Below are 14,069 nucleotides of genomic sequence, written 5' to 3'. Positions count from 1 at the left end.
ACTAGTAATCTAGACAGATACAGGGGTATAGTGATTATATTACAGGACTAGTAATCCAGAGAGGTAAAGGAGTGTAGCATTTATATCACCGGACTAGTAATCCAGAGAGATACAGGAGCGTAGTGGTTATATTACTGTAATTGTAATCCAGAGAGACACAGGAGTGTAGTGTTTTTAATATTTGATGAGTAATATTTGATGTAGTGATTCTATTACTGGACTAGTGATCCAGACAGATACAGGAGTGTAGTGTTTATATTATTGGACTAGTGATCCAGAGAGATACAGGAGTGTAGTGTTTATATTATTGGACTAGTGATTGAGACAGATGCAGGATTGTAGTGTTTATATTACTAGACTAGTAATCCAGAGAGATACAGGAGTGTAGTGTTCATATTACTGGACTAGTGGTTGGGACAAATGCAGGATTGTAGTGTTTATATTACTAGACCAGTAATCCAGAGAGATACAGGAGTGTAGTGTTCATATTACTGGACTAGTGATTGGGACAGATACAGGAGTGTAGTGGTTATATTACTGGACTAGTAATCCAGAGAGATACAGGAGTGTAGTGTTCATATTACTGGACTAGTGATTGGGACAGATGCAGGATTGTAGTGTTTATATTACTAGACTAGTAATCCAGAGGGATACAGGAGTGTAGTGTTTATATTACTGGACTAGTAATCCAGAGGGATTCAGGAGTGTTGTGGTTATATTATTGGATTAGTAATCCAGAGGGATCCAGGAGTGCAGTGTTTATATTATTGGACTAGGAATCCAGGGAGATATAGGAGTGTAGTGGTTATATTATTGGACTCGTGATCCAGAGAGATACAGGAGTGTAGTGGTTATATTACTGGAATAGTAATCCAGACAGATACAGGAGTGTAGTGTTTATATTACTGGAATAGTAATCCAGACAGATACAGGAGTGTAGTGTTTATATTATTGGACTCGTAATCCAGAGGGATAGAGGAGTGTAGAGGTTATATTACTGGACTAGTGATCCAGCGAGATACAGGAGTGTAGAGGTTATATTACTGGACTAGTGATCCAGAGAGATACAGGAATGTAGTGGTTATATTACTGGACTATTAATCCAGAGAGATAAAGGAGTGTAGTGTTTATATTATTGATCCAGAGAGATACAGGAGCGTAGTTGTTATATGCAACCCCATGACAACTACCTTCTCGAAGGTCAATTGCAGCAGATTTATGGCGATACTATCACTTCAAGCCCCCCTCCAAACCATACACCACCCTGACTTGGAGATGTATCACCATTCTTTCACTGTCGCTTGGTCAAATTCCTGGAACCCTAACCCTCCCTAGCAGCATTGCAGATGTTCCTGTACCACACGGACTGCAGAGGTTCAGGAAGGCAGCTCACCGCCTTCCCACGGGCAATTAGGGATGGGCAATAAATGCTGGCCGAGGCTGCAATGCTCACTTTTGTAATATGGTGCGCGTTGGTGTCTAAACAACGTGATCTTGAGACTTGTACATTTAAACATGAACCCTTTCTTCGTTAACCTTTAACTATTTGCAGATCCCCGCTTACTGTCATGCGTGGTGCTGTGAACTCCATGCAGGCTGGTTCCAGAGTGTTCTTTCAAGACTCTTCTCTCAGTCTATTACTATGTGACTCTATACATCATACCATAGGCAGTGCTATTCTCCAGCCCCACGTTAACCCTTGGCTGTGCAAAGCACCTTAACATTACAATGGCACGCAGGCGCATCAAGCAAACACTCACGTCCCATGAATGAATACAAATAAAGATCGAGGGACAACCAACAGCAACATTGGGAAGCACGTTCTTTGTCTTGTTTGGCAATCCCAAGGACCAAGGGTGACTTTGTTCCACTCCAGGGGGTCCCTCAGCTGACTCAAAACTCTAGTGCTGGTCCCGCACGCTCCGCCACATGTGTGGCAGGTCACCTTTGATGGGGTGTGCGAGAGGGGTGCCCAGAGTTCGGTCTGCTCCTTCTGCTGTTCGGGCTTGGCCTCCACCTGGGCCTGTTAGAGAACGTTCGTCATGGTTAGCACCTTCGTGGTTGCTTCTGCCCCAGTTTGAGCAGCCTCCAGCTAGAGGTCCCCACAGATCGATGGGGAGGTTGCTTTTTTTTTTGTGGGGGGGTGGCGGTGGTCGAACCTCCCGACATTTCCACTGCCGTCCTGGTGACCACTTGCCGTGACGGAGCTGGGAGCGAGCGGGCTTGTTTTTGGGAGCCCCCCAAAGTCGCTAGTGACGGTGCCTCGGATGTTATCTACATGGATTTCAGTAAGGCCTTTGACAAGGTCCCTCATGGCAGACTGGTACAGAAGGTAAAGTTGCATGGGATCAGAGGCGAGCTGGCAAGATGGATACAGAATTGGCTTGGTCATAGAAGACAGAGGGTAGCAGTGGAAGGGTGCTTTTCTGAGTGGAGAGCTGTGACTAGTGGAGTTCCGCAGGGATCAGTGTTGGGACCTTTGCTGTTTGTAGTATACATAAATGATTTGGAGGAAAATGTAACTGGGCTAATTAGTAAGTTTGCAGACGACACTAAGGTTGGAGGAGTTGCAGATAGTGAAGAGGATTGTCAAAGGATACAACGGGATATAGATCGGTTGGAGACTTGGGCGGAGAAATGGCAGATGGAGTTTAATCTGGACAAATGCGAGGTAATGCATTTTGGAAGGTCTAATACAGGCAGGAATTATACAGTAAATGGCAGAGCCCTTAAGTGCATTGACAGGCAGAGGGATCTGGGTGTACAGGTCCACAGGTCACTGAAAGTGGCAACGCAGGTGGATAAGGTAGTCAGGAAGGCATATGGCATACCTGCCTTCATCGGCAGGGGTATTGAGTATAAAAGCTGGGAAGTCATGCTGCAGCTGTATAGAGCCTTGGTTAGGCCACACTTGGAATACTGCGTGCAATTCTGGTCGCCACATTACCAGAAGGATATGGAGACATTGGAGAGGGTGCAGAGGAGGTTTACCAGGATGCTACCTGGTCTAAAGGTTATTAGCTATGAGGAGAGGTTGGAGAAACTCAGATTGTTCTCACTGGAGCGACGCCAGATTGAGGGGCGACTTGATAGAAGTTTATACAATTATGAGTGGCATGGACAGAGTAGATAGTCAGAAGCTTTTTCCCAGGGTGGAAGAGTCAATTACTAGGGGGACATAGATTTAAGGTGAGAGGAGAAAACTATAGAGGAGATGTGCGGGGCAAGTTTTTTAGGCAGAGGGTAGTGAGTGTCTGGAATTCGCTGCCAGAGGAGGTGGTGGAAGCAGGTACGATAGTGATGTTTAAGAGGCAGCTTGACAAATACATGAAGAGGATGGGAATAGAGGGATACGGACCCTGGAAGTGCAAAATGTTTTGGTTTGACAGGCAATATGATCAGCGCAGGCTTGGAGGGCTGAAGGGCCTGTTCCTGTGCTCTACTTTCCTTTGTTCTTTGTTCTTTGTATTGGCCGGAGTCAGGACACCGATAATCGGGGAATGCAGTCCAGATTCACCAGACGAACATGTGGGTGGGGGAGGGGGTGCAAAGGGTTTCAGTTGCGAGGACAGCTTGCACAGACTGGGCTTGTATTCCTTCAAGTTTAGAAGATTAACTGGCGATAGAAGGTGATCAAAGGGCAGGCTCGATAGAAACAATTTTCGCTGGTGGGCTGTGGAAGTGTCCGGTAGAGGGAGCTGGACTGTCCGTGGGATTTCCACACGTCGTGGGAGACTGAGGTGCATCAAGGTCATTAGCAGCTATTGCCTTTGACGTGAGATCACAAGAAATGGGAGCAGGAGCAGGCCATTCGGCCCCTCAAGCCTGTTCTACCAGTCAATAAGATCATGGCTGATTTGACTTTGTCCTTAACTCCACTTTCCTGCCTGTCCTCCACCCCCAATAACCCTCGACTTCCTCGTCGATCAAAAACCTGTCTCACTCGGCCTTGAGTATATTCAACGCCCCGGCCTCCACTGCTCTCTGAGGGGGGGAGAGAATCCCACAGACTGACTGCCCTCTGAGAGAAGAAATTCCTCCTCATCTCCGTCTTCAACGGGAGACCCCTCATTCTGAAACTGTGCCTCCCCTCCCCCCTCGTTCTAGATTCCACCCCACGAGGGGGGAAACATCCTCTCAGCATCCCCCCCGTCGAGCCCCTCCCCTCAGAATCTTATCTGTCTCGATAAGGTCGCCTCTCATTCTTCTAAACTCCAATGGGTACAGGGCCCAACCTGCTCCACCTCTCCTCACAAGACAAACCCCCTTCGTCCCAGGAATCGGCCGAGTGAACCTTCTCTGAACGGCCTCCAGTGGGGGTCAATCCCTCCTTAAGTAAGGAGACCAAAACTGTCCCCAGTGCTCCAGGTGCGGCCTCCCCAACGCCCTGTACAGTCGGAGCGAGACTTCCCGACTGTTATCCTCCACCCCCCTTGCAGTGAAGTCCATAGTTGCCTGAGCTCTAGAGTTCCCTTCTGTCTCTCCCCTCCTCCTTTACAGCGTTCGTTGAAACCCTTTGGGCGAGCATTTGGGTCATGCACCCTCCTGGCCTTGCGTGAATCTGAGAGAGGTGCAGTTTGATTGCGCTCCTATGAAGCAAGTTGGGGCTTTTCCCGACACCGAAGGTGCTACATCAGTGCATTTCGTTGTTGTTCATCGGGGCGGCTCATCCACACACACCCGTGGTTTGGGGCTGTCGGACACCATCCGATTTGGCTGTCGCTTGGGGTACGGTTCTGGAAACCTCTCTGCCCCCACGTCTATGTCCGAGCATCGCCCGTCCCGGATTGCCTTCGAGAAGGTGATGGTGAGCAACCTTTCCTGCTCGGGCCATTTCCAAGGGGCAGTTGAAGAGTCAGCCACCTTGCTGTGGCTCTGGAGTCACATGGATAAGGCTGGCAGATTTCCTTCCCCAAAGGACAATAGTGAACCAGATGGCTTTTTACCACAATCGATGATTGTTTCAGGGTCGCCACTATTGAGACTTGCTCTATGTTCAGGATTTTAATAATAGAATTGAAATTCCACCAGCTGCCATGGTGGGATTTGAACACATGCCCCCCCCCAGATTACTTGGCACCTCTGAATTACCAGTCCAGTGATATTACCACTACGCCACTGTCAGGTTGGTGAGTGGCTTGGAGGGGAACTTCCAGGCGGTGGTGTTCCCATGTGTCTGCTGCCCTTGTCCTTCTAGGTGGTAGAGGTTGTGGGTTTGGGCGGCGCTGTCAAAGGAGCCTTGGCGAGTTGCTGCAGTGCATCTTGTAGGTGGTACACACACTGCTGCCCCTGTGCGTCGGTGGTGGAGGGAGTGAATGTTTGTGGATGGGGTGCTGATCAAGCGGGGCTGCTTTGTCCTGGATGGTGTCTGGCTTCTTGAGACTTGGAAGAGTAGGTCTAGAGGCATTAATTTAATTGGGCAGCAGTTTAAACTGGTGCCAGGGAGATAGAAGCTATACATTTAGTACAATACTTAATTAGTTAAATGATTAAATAAAGCAAATAGTATCCTGGGCTTAATTAATAGGGGCATAGGGTACAAGAGCAGGGAGGATATGCTGAATTTATATAAGACACTAGTGAGACCTCAGCTGGAGTATTGTGTACAGTTCTGGGCTCCACACTGTAGGAAGGATGTGAACGCATTGGAGGGAGTGCAGAAGAGGTTTACTAAAATGGTTCCAGGGATGAGAAACTTCAGCTATGAGGATAAGTTGGAGAGGTTGGGACTGTTCTCCTTGGAGAGGAGAAGGCTAAGAGGGGATTTGATAAAAAAGTTCAAAATCATGAGGGGGCTGGACAGAATAAATAGGGACAAGCATCCTACTTGTAAAAGGATCAAGAACAGGAGGGCACAGATTTAAAGTGATTTGCAAAAGATGCAAATGTGACGCGAGAAAAAGCTTTTTCACACAGTGAGTGGTTCGGGTCTGGAAGGCACTGCCTGGAAGTGTGGTGGGGGCAGGTTCAATCGAAGCATTCAAGAGGGCATTGGATGATTATTTGAATAGAAACAATGTGCAGGGGTATGGGGAAAAGGCAGGGCAATGGCACGAGGTCATAATGCTCATTCGGAGAGCTGGTGCAGATACGATGGGCCGAATGGCCTCCTCCTTCTGTGCCGTTAAAATTCTGCGATTGAATATAACTATGAATCATCACTGGGTGGTCTTTCTAAACTTGAAACCTGATTGGTTAGTAAAACACAATAAAGTTGGCAGGGAAGGTGATGTGTTGCAGCTGTGGCACGTGGGTCCAGCATGAGGCCAGGTATGGGGACCCAGAAGGTGGCAATGAAGCAGCCTCAGTTGTCGCCCCTCGTGCTCGGTGTCCTTGCTGCTCGTGTGGATGAGACTGCAGGAAGGATGAGCAACTTGACCATGGCGCTGTGATGCAGGGAACCATTCATATGTGGGGGAAAGTTTTAAAGAAATAAAAGCATGTAGTTGTTGGAGCGTCCAGTATAGTTCTCTGATGGTCCCATCATACCAAAAAGAATAAACTGCACCTTTCAAAATGGAGATCGGGCCCTCGGAGGCTGAGAACGACAGTCCCAGTGGTCCATCTGCACGCGCTGGCCTTGGAATGGCTGTACATGCGCAAACCCCTCTGTAAAGGTACAGTTGGGGTGAGGGAGTAGTGCAATATAGTTCATTTTTTTCTTCTTTAATAAATGTAGGTTTTTCTTTTGTTAAAAACTCATCAGCTGACTCCTGTGACTCTGTTCAGTAACTGCCCTCTGCATTTCGAAACAATTAAAGAATAGAATTCAGGGTCTATCAAGCCAGGTTCCATCCTGGGAGCTGACGTGTCCAGCAGTAACATCAGCTGGGGGCATAACACAGCCCAGGGTGGAAGTCCCGAAGGCTGTCTTGCCTGCCGGGTGCCAGGGATAAGCACATCTTCTCTGGGCTGGGGAGGAACTTGGGAGTGAGGGGGCAGGGATCCGGTCGTGGTGGCCCACATGTGTCATAGGTCGGACTAAGGAAGAGGGAATACGAGAGGATAGGAGCCAAATTACAAGGTAGACCCATGAAGTTAATAACGTCTGGAAGGGCGACCTTGAGACAGAAGCAACTGGGCATAGGGTAAATAAGATCAATGTGTGGCTGGAAGTGCGAAAAGTGGGTTTCGATTCTGGGGAAAGTGTCCCACTGGGACTATCTTCACCTGAACGGTGCTGGGACCTGTGTTCTGACGAATTATATAACTAGGGCAGGAGAGAAGGCTTTAAGCTAAATAATGTGAGGGGAGATCTGGAAAATTATAAAGAATGAGGCAATAGCGCAATATGGGTAATGATAACCAGGGTGTGACAGGCGGGCACAGAAGGCACAAACAAAAGAGCCTACCAGAAAACACAGGTCAGAGTAGGGGAAAAAATGATAAAAAGGCAGCATCAGAAGCTCTGTGTATCTGAATGCTCACAGCCTTCATGACCAGGTGGTTGAATTGATAGCACAAGAAGTAAATGAGTATGATATGATAGTCATTACAGCGACATGTTTACAAAGCGACAGAGGCTGGGGACCTGAACATTCAAGGGTATTCAACATTTTGGAAGGACAGGAGGAAAGGAAAAGGCGGTGGGGTAGCTCTGTTAATAAAGGATGAGGTCGGTACAGTAGTGACAAATCATCGTGGTTTGGAAGATCAACATGTAGAATCAGTCCTGGTGGAGATAAGAAAGAGCAAAGGAAGGAAGTCACTGGTGACTGGTTTATAGGGACCCTGACAGTAGCCACACTGTCGGACAGAGTTTAACTCAAGAAATGATGGGGGCTTGTAAGAAAGGTACTGCAATAATCACGGTTTTAATCTTCATATGGACTGGATGAATCAGGTTGGCAAAGGTAGCCTGGAGGATAAGCCGAGTGTATCCAGGACAGTATCTTACAACAATATGTTGTAGATTTAGACCTATATTATACCTGGTAATGTGCAATGTGACAGGATTGATTAACAACCTCGTAGTAAAGGAGCCTCCGGGCAAGAGTGATCATAAAATCATGGATTTTCACATTCAGTTTGACAGTGAAAAATATGGCTCTAAAACTAGTATCTTAAACTTAAATAAAGGCAATGACAAGGATATGAGGGCGGAGTTGGCCAAAGTGGACTGGGAAAACAGGTTAAAAGGTAAAACCTTGGAGAAGCAGTGGCAGACATTTGAGGAGATAATCTGTAACTCTCAGCAAAGTCTTTGTTTCTCAGTGGGGGTTGGTATGAAATTGGAGGAAAAGGCTTGTAAAATGCTGTGAAGTTTAGTGGTAGGTCAGAAGACTGGGAAATATTTAGAAGCCAACAAAGGGTGTCAGGAAAAACTAAAGAGAGAGGAATCAGAAGATGAGAGAAAACTAGCAAGAAATGTAAAAAAAAACAGTAAAAACCACTTCAAGAATATGAAAAGGAAGAGAGTAGCTAAAGTAAGTTTTGTCCACGTGGAGGATGCAACCGGGGAGTTAGGGATGGAAAACAAGGAAATAACAGAGACTTTAACTATGAAGACAGGTATAAAATATTTATTCAAAGGCACAAAAAGCATCCCAATAATAGCAAAAAAAAGTGCGACCAAATTCTGGTGAGCGCTTAGTTTCTGGGAAATCCCTTCTGTTTCTCGACATGGAAATAAAAGTCTACATCAAGCCAGTTTCTTGATTTGAGATGGTGGGTGCAAGGGTGGTGATCTGCCAAAATTCACAAGACTCTGGACAGGTCCCAGCAGATTGGACAACCGTAAATGTGACACCTCTATCCAAGAAAGGAGGGAGGCAGGAAGCTCGGAGACCAGCTGGTCGAACATCTGCCATTGGGAAAAAAAGCTCGAATCCATTATCAGGGAGGTGGTGGTAGGCTATTTAGAAAATCATAATACAATTAGGCAGAGATAGTAAGGTTTTGTGAAAGGGAAATCATGTTTGACAAATTTATTAGAGTTCCTTGAGGACATAGCATGCAGGGTGGATAAAGGGGAATCAGTAGATGTTGTGTATATGGGTTTCCAAATTTGATCAGGTACCGATCAATAAGAGCACATTGTGTTGTGGGTAATATATACGGCTGGATAGAGGATTGGTTAAATAACAGAAAACAGTTGCGAGAAAGAGGTCATTTTCAGACTGGTAAACTGTAGCCAGTGGAGGACCGCAGGGATCAGTGCTGGGGCCTCAGCGATGTACAGTCTATATGAATGACTTGGACAAAGGGACTGACCATACAGGAGCCAAATTTGCACGACTCAAAGATAGGTAGGAAAGCAAGTTGTGAGGAGGATACAAAGAGTCTGAAAAGTGATATATATAAAGTGAGAGGGCAAAAATTTGGCAGATAGAACCATAGAAGAGTAACAGTGCAGAAAGGGGCCATTCAGCCCATTGTGTCTGCTCCGGCCAAAGAGAGAAAAAAGAAACTAGCCGCTCATTTTAATCCCACTTTCCAGCCCCTGGTCCACAGCCTTGCAATTCTAGCACTTCAGGTAGCAGATCCAGTTACCTTCTGAACTGAGTGGAGCATTTCAGCCTCAACTGATGGAGGGTCACGTGCGGACAATGTGAGCTTGTCCACTTTGGCAGGGAGAACAGAAAAGCAGGATATTATTTAAATGGAGAGACTCTGCAGAATGCTGCGATACCGAGGGATCTGGGTGTCCTGGTACATGAGTCACAAAATGTCAGTACGCAGATGCAGCAAGTGATTCGGAAGGCAAATGGAATGTTGTCCTTCACTGCGAGGGGGATGGATGATATAAAAGTGGGGAAGTCTCGCTCCGACTGTACAGGGCGTTGGGGAGCCCGCATCTGGAACACTGTGGACAGTTTTGGTCTCCTTACTTAAGGAGGGATTTACTCGCACTGGAGGCCGTTCAGAGAAGGTTCATTCGGCCGATTCCTGGGACTAAGGGGGTTTGTCTTGTGAGGAGAGGTTGAGCAGGTTGGGCCTGTACCCACTGGAATTTAGAAGAATGAAAGGCGATCTTACTGAGACAGATAAGATTCTGAGGGGAGGGGCTGGACAGGGGTGGATGCTGAGAGGATGTTTCCCCCTCGTGGGGTGGAATCTAGAATGAGGGGAGGGGGCCACAGTTTCAGAATGAGGGGTCTCCCGTTGAAGACGGAGATGAGGAGGAATTTCTTCTCTCAGAGGGTGGTCAGTCTGTGGGATTCTCTCCACCCCCCCTCAGAGAGCAGTGGAGGCCGGGGCGTTGAGTTAGGCAGATTTCTGATCGACGAGGGAGTCGAAGGTTATGGTGGGGGACAGACAGGAAAGTGAAGTTAAGGACACAATCAGATCAACCCATGATGTTATTGAATGGCAGGGCAAGTGTGAGCCTTCTCCTTCACCTATTCGGCCCACCGTGCCTCTGCCAACTCTTCGGAAGAGCTTGCCAGTCAGTCACGCACACCACCGACACCGCCCCGGCTCCTTCCCTCAAGCTCTGTAAAATCTGTGCCCCGATTTCTCCAATTCCACCATTCTGAGCGTTCCTATTGAATCTGCTTCAGGCAGCGCCTTCCAGGTCACAACAACTCGCTGTGTGAAGCAATGTTCCCTCAGCTTCCCTCTCGTTCTACACCTTAAACCTGTGTCCCTCTGGTTATCGAATCCACCCCAAGCCTCTGCCAATGGAAACAGTTTCTCCCAAACTATTCTCTTCAAGCATCAGGAGCAAATGGGGAATATTGGCGTTTAATGCCGGGGAACTGAGCATAAAAGTTGGGAAGTCTCGCTCCGACTGTACAGGGCGTTGGTGAGGCCGCACCTGGAGCACTGGGGACAGTTTTGGTCTCCTTACTTAAGGAGGGACAGACTCGCACAGGAGGCCGTTCAGAGAAGGTTCAGTCGGCTGATTCCTGGGATGAAGGGGGTTTGTCTTGTGAGGAGAGGTTGAGCAGGTTGGGCCCTGTACCCATTGGAGTTTAGAAGAATGAGAGGCGATCTTATCGAGACCGATAAGATTCTGAGGTCAATAGGGTTGCTGCTGAGAGCATGTTTCCCCCTCGTGAGAGAGGGGGGAAACTAAAACGAGGGAGGCAGTTTCAGAATGAGGGGTCTCCCGTTGAAGACGGAGGTCAGGAGGAATTTCTTCTCTCCGAGGGTGGTCAGTCTGTGGAAATCTCTCCCCTTGGAGGGTCAGTACAAAGGGAGCGTCGTATTTTCAGATGGTAAGTATTGAGGGAGCGCCGCACTGTCAGAGGATCAGTGCTGAGGGAGCGCCGCACTGTCAGAGGGTCAGTACTGAGGGAGAGCCGCACTGTCGGAGGGTCAGTACTGAGGGAGCGCCGCACTGTCGGGGGTTCAGTACTGAGGGAGCACCGCACTGTCGGAGGGTCAGTACTGAGGGATCGCCACACTGTCGGAGGGTCAGAACTGAAGGATCGCTGCACTGTCGGAGGGTCAGTGCAGAGGGAGCGCCGCACTGTCGGAAGGTCGGTCCCAAGGGATCGCTGGGCAGTCGGAGGGTCAGCACTGAAGGAGCACCACCCTGCCGGGGGTTCAGTACTGAGGGAGCCCCGCACTGTCAGAGGGTCAGCATTGAGGGAACGCCGCACTGCCGGAGGGTCAGTACTGAGGGAGCGCCGCACTGTCGGAGGGTAAGCACTGAGGGAGTGCCGCACTGTTGGGGGTTCAGTACTGAGTGACTGCCGTACTGTTGGTGGGTCAGTACTGAGGTATCACCGCACAATCGGAGGGTCAGTACAGAGGGAGTGCCATGCTGTCGGAGGGTCAGTACTGAGGGAGCGCCGCACTGTCAGAGGGTCAGCACTGAGGGAGCGCCGCACTGTCGGAGGGTTAGCACTGAGGGAGCGCCGCACTGTCAGAGGGTCTGCACTGAGGGAGCCCCGCACTGTCAGAGGGTCTGCACTGAGGGAGCCCCGCACTGACGGAGGGTCAGTACTGTGGGAGTACCACACTGTCGGAGTATCAATACTGAGCGAGCGCCGCAGTGTTGGAGGGTCAGTACTGAGGGAGCGCCGCACTGTCGGAGGGTCAGTGCTGAGGGAGCGCCGCACTGTCGGAGGGTCAGTACTGAGGGAGCGCTGCACTGTCGGAGGGTCAGTACTGAGGGAGACACACAGCGAGTTGCCATATTTGGTTTTGAGATTTTGAATAATGGGCCCTGTTTGTCCGCTTTGGGGGGCATTGAAGTTCGAATGCCACTGCTCTGAAGAGTAGGAAGGGATTTGTGCCCAATATGTACTTCTGAACCAACACTATAAATGACCATGACCTCAGTGCTGTTTTTGGGTGCTTGCCGTGCACTAATCGGTACCACACTTCACACAAGCGACGATACTTGACTGGCTGCAAAAGCGCTCAAGGCCATCATGAAAGGTGCTACGAAAATGCAGCTCATTGATTGGTCATGGCTGCCTACCCTTCGAGTGGGTTTTCCATCATTCCGCCGTAGCCTCCAGTTCGATTAGCAAAGCCTTTCATGTGGAACTTTGCCGCGTCTCTTCTCGAAGTGGAACCAGCGCGCGCACGCGGAGGGCTTACCGCTGTCCTGTGGCTGCAGCCATTGAGCTGAGTCTCGACTGTGCACCAGCTAATCGTCGCTCACTTAAAAACAGCCAACCAGGCTGAAAGGAGACCACCATGCGGCCTGTGGTGCCGTTGCTGGCTCTTTGAAGGAGAGCTATCCAAAATAGTTCCACTAACCTGCTCCATCCCCACCGCCCTCCAAATTTCTTGCACTGAACTCCATCCAACCTCCTCCTGGGAACGGTAGGTAGGAATCTGCCTCCACGTCTCCTTCAGGCAACACAGTCCAGTCCACAACAACCGGCTTCCATAGAAGATTTTCACCTGAAGCCTGGTTCTGTGGCCAATTCGTTTTAATGTGGTCCCTGACCTCCCAGTCAGTGCAAAGAGTTTCCCCTTTATAGACTCTCCAAAACGCTTGCTGATTTTGAACACCTCGATTGAATCCCCTCTTCGCCTTCTCCGCTCCAAAGAGAACACCCCAGGTCAAAGTCTCTCCACCGTGGAAATGTCCTGTTCCCCTGCCCCACCTTCCAGACGTGGGGCACGGGAACCTAACCAGGGTTCCACAAAGGGCTATCTAACTCCCTCCCTTTGGGAATCCTCAGGTCTTTGGGATTGGTCCGGAGAATTGGTCTCTGTTCCGGTGCACTGAATGAAATCAGGTCCCGCACCTATGTTTTTCTCATCCCCTTTGAATAGAGCCACAGCAATATACCCACACAACCCAGTCAGCCACTCCAAATCCTGCCAGTATAATCTCCTCCCAGGTTTCTAGCCCCAGCCTGGGTCGGTAGTCTGTGGACAGAGGCTTGTTTCGAGAGTCGGACACCTGACATGGAGTTCCAGATCACAACAGGGCAATTCTCTCCTTCAGGAAGGTCATGGGGTTCAGCCCCACTCCAGACACTTGTGCACTGACGTTGAGGCTGGAAAGTGCGGGTCGGTGACGAGGGAGCGCCGCACTGTCGGAGGGTCAGTGCTGAGGGAGCGCTGCACTGTCGGAGGGTCAGTGCTGAGGGAGAGCCGCCCTGTCGGAGGGTCAGTGCTGAGGGAGAGCCGCACTGTCAGAGGGTCAGCACTGAGGGAGAGCCGCACTGTCGGAGGGTCAGCGCTGAGGGAGCGCCGCACTGTCGGAGGGTCAGCGCTGAGGGAGAGCCGCACTGTCGGAGGGTCAGTACTGAGGGAGCGCCGCACTGTCGGAGGGTCAGTGCTGAGGGAGAGCCGCACTGTCGGAGGGTCAGTACTGAGGGAGTGCTGCACTGTCGGAGGGTCAGTACTGAGGGAGCGCCGCACTGTCGGAGGGTCAGTGCTGAGGGAGAGCCGCACTGTCGGAGGGTCAGTACTGAGGGAGTGCTGCACTGTCGGAGGGTCAGTACTGAGGGAGCGCCGCGCTGTCGGAGGGTGAGTATGAGGGAGCCCCACACTGTCAATGGAGCTGTCTGCCCTCTGAGGCTGGTGCACAAGATCCCAGTGACACCACTGGAAGAGCAATAGAATTCTCTTCGTTGCGCCCTCGTCTCTCTAGCTGGTGGCTGAGGCCAGGTTGGTGGGGGTGGGGTCGCCCTTCAGCAGGTACCCCTTCC

The sequence above is a fragment of the Cetorhinus maximus genome, unplaced genomic scaffold (assembly GCF_964194155.1).
Source record: "Cetorhinus maximus unplaced genomic scaffold, sCetMax3.hap1.1 HAP1_SCAFFOLD_1680, whole genome shotgun sequence".
In the NCBI taxonomy this organism is placed as follows: domain Eukaryota; kingdom Metazoa; phylum Chordata; class Chondrichthyes; order Lamniformes; family Cetorhinidae; genus Cetorhinus; species Cetorhinus maximus.
The sequence above is the reverse complement of the archived record's forward strand: the minus strand, read 5'-3'. Positions refer to the sequence as shown.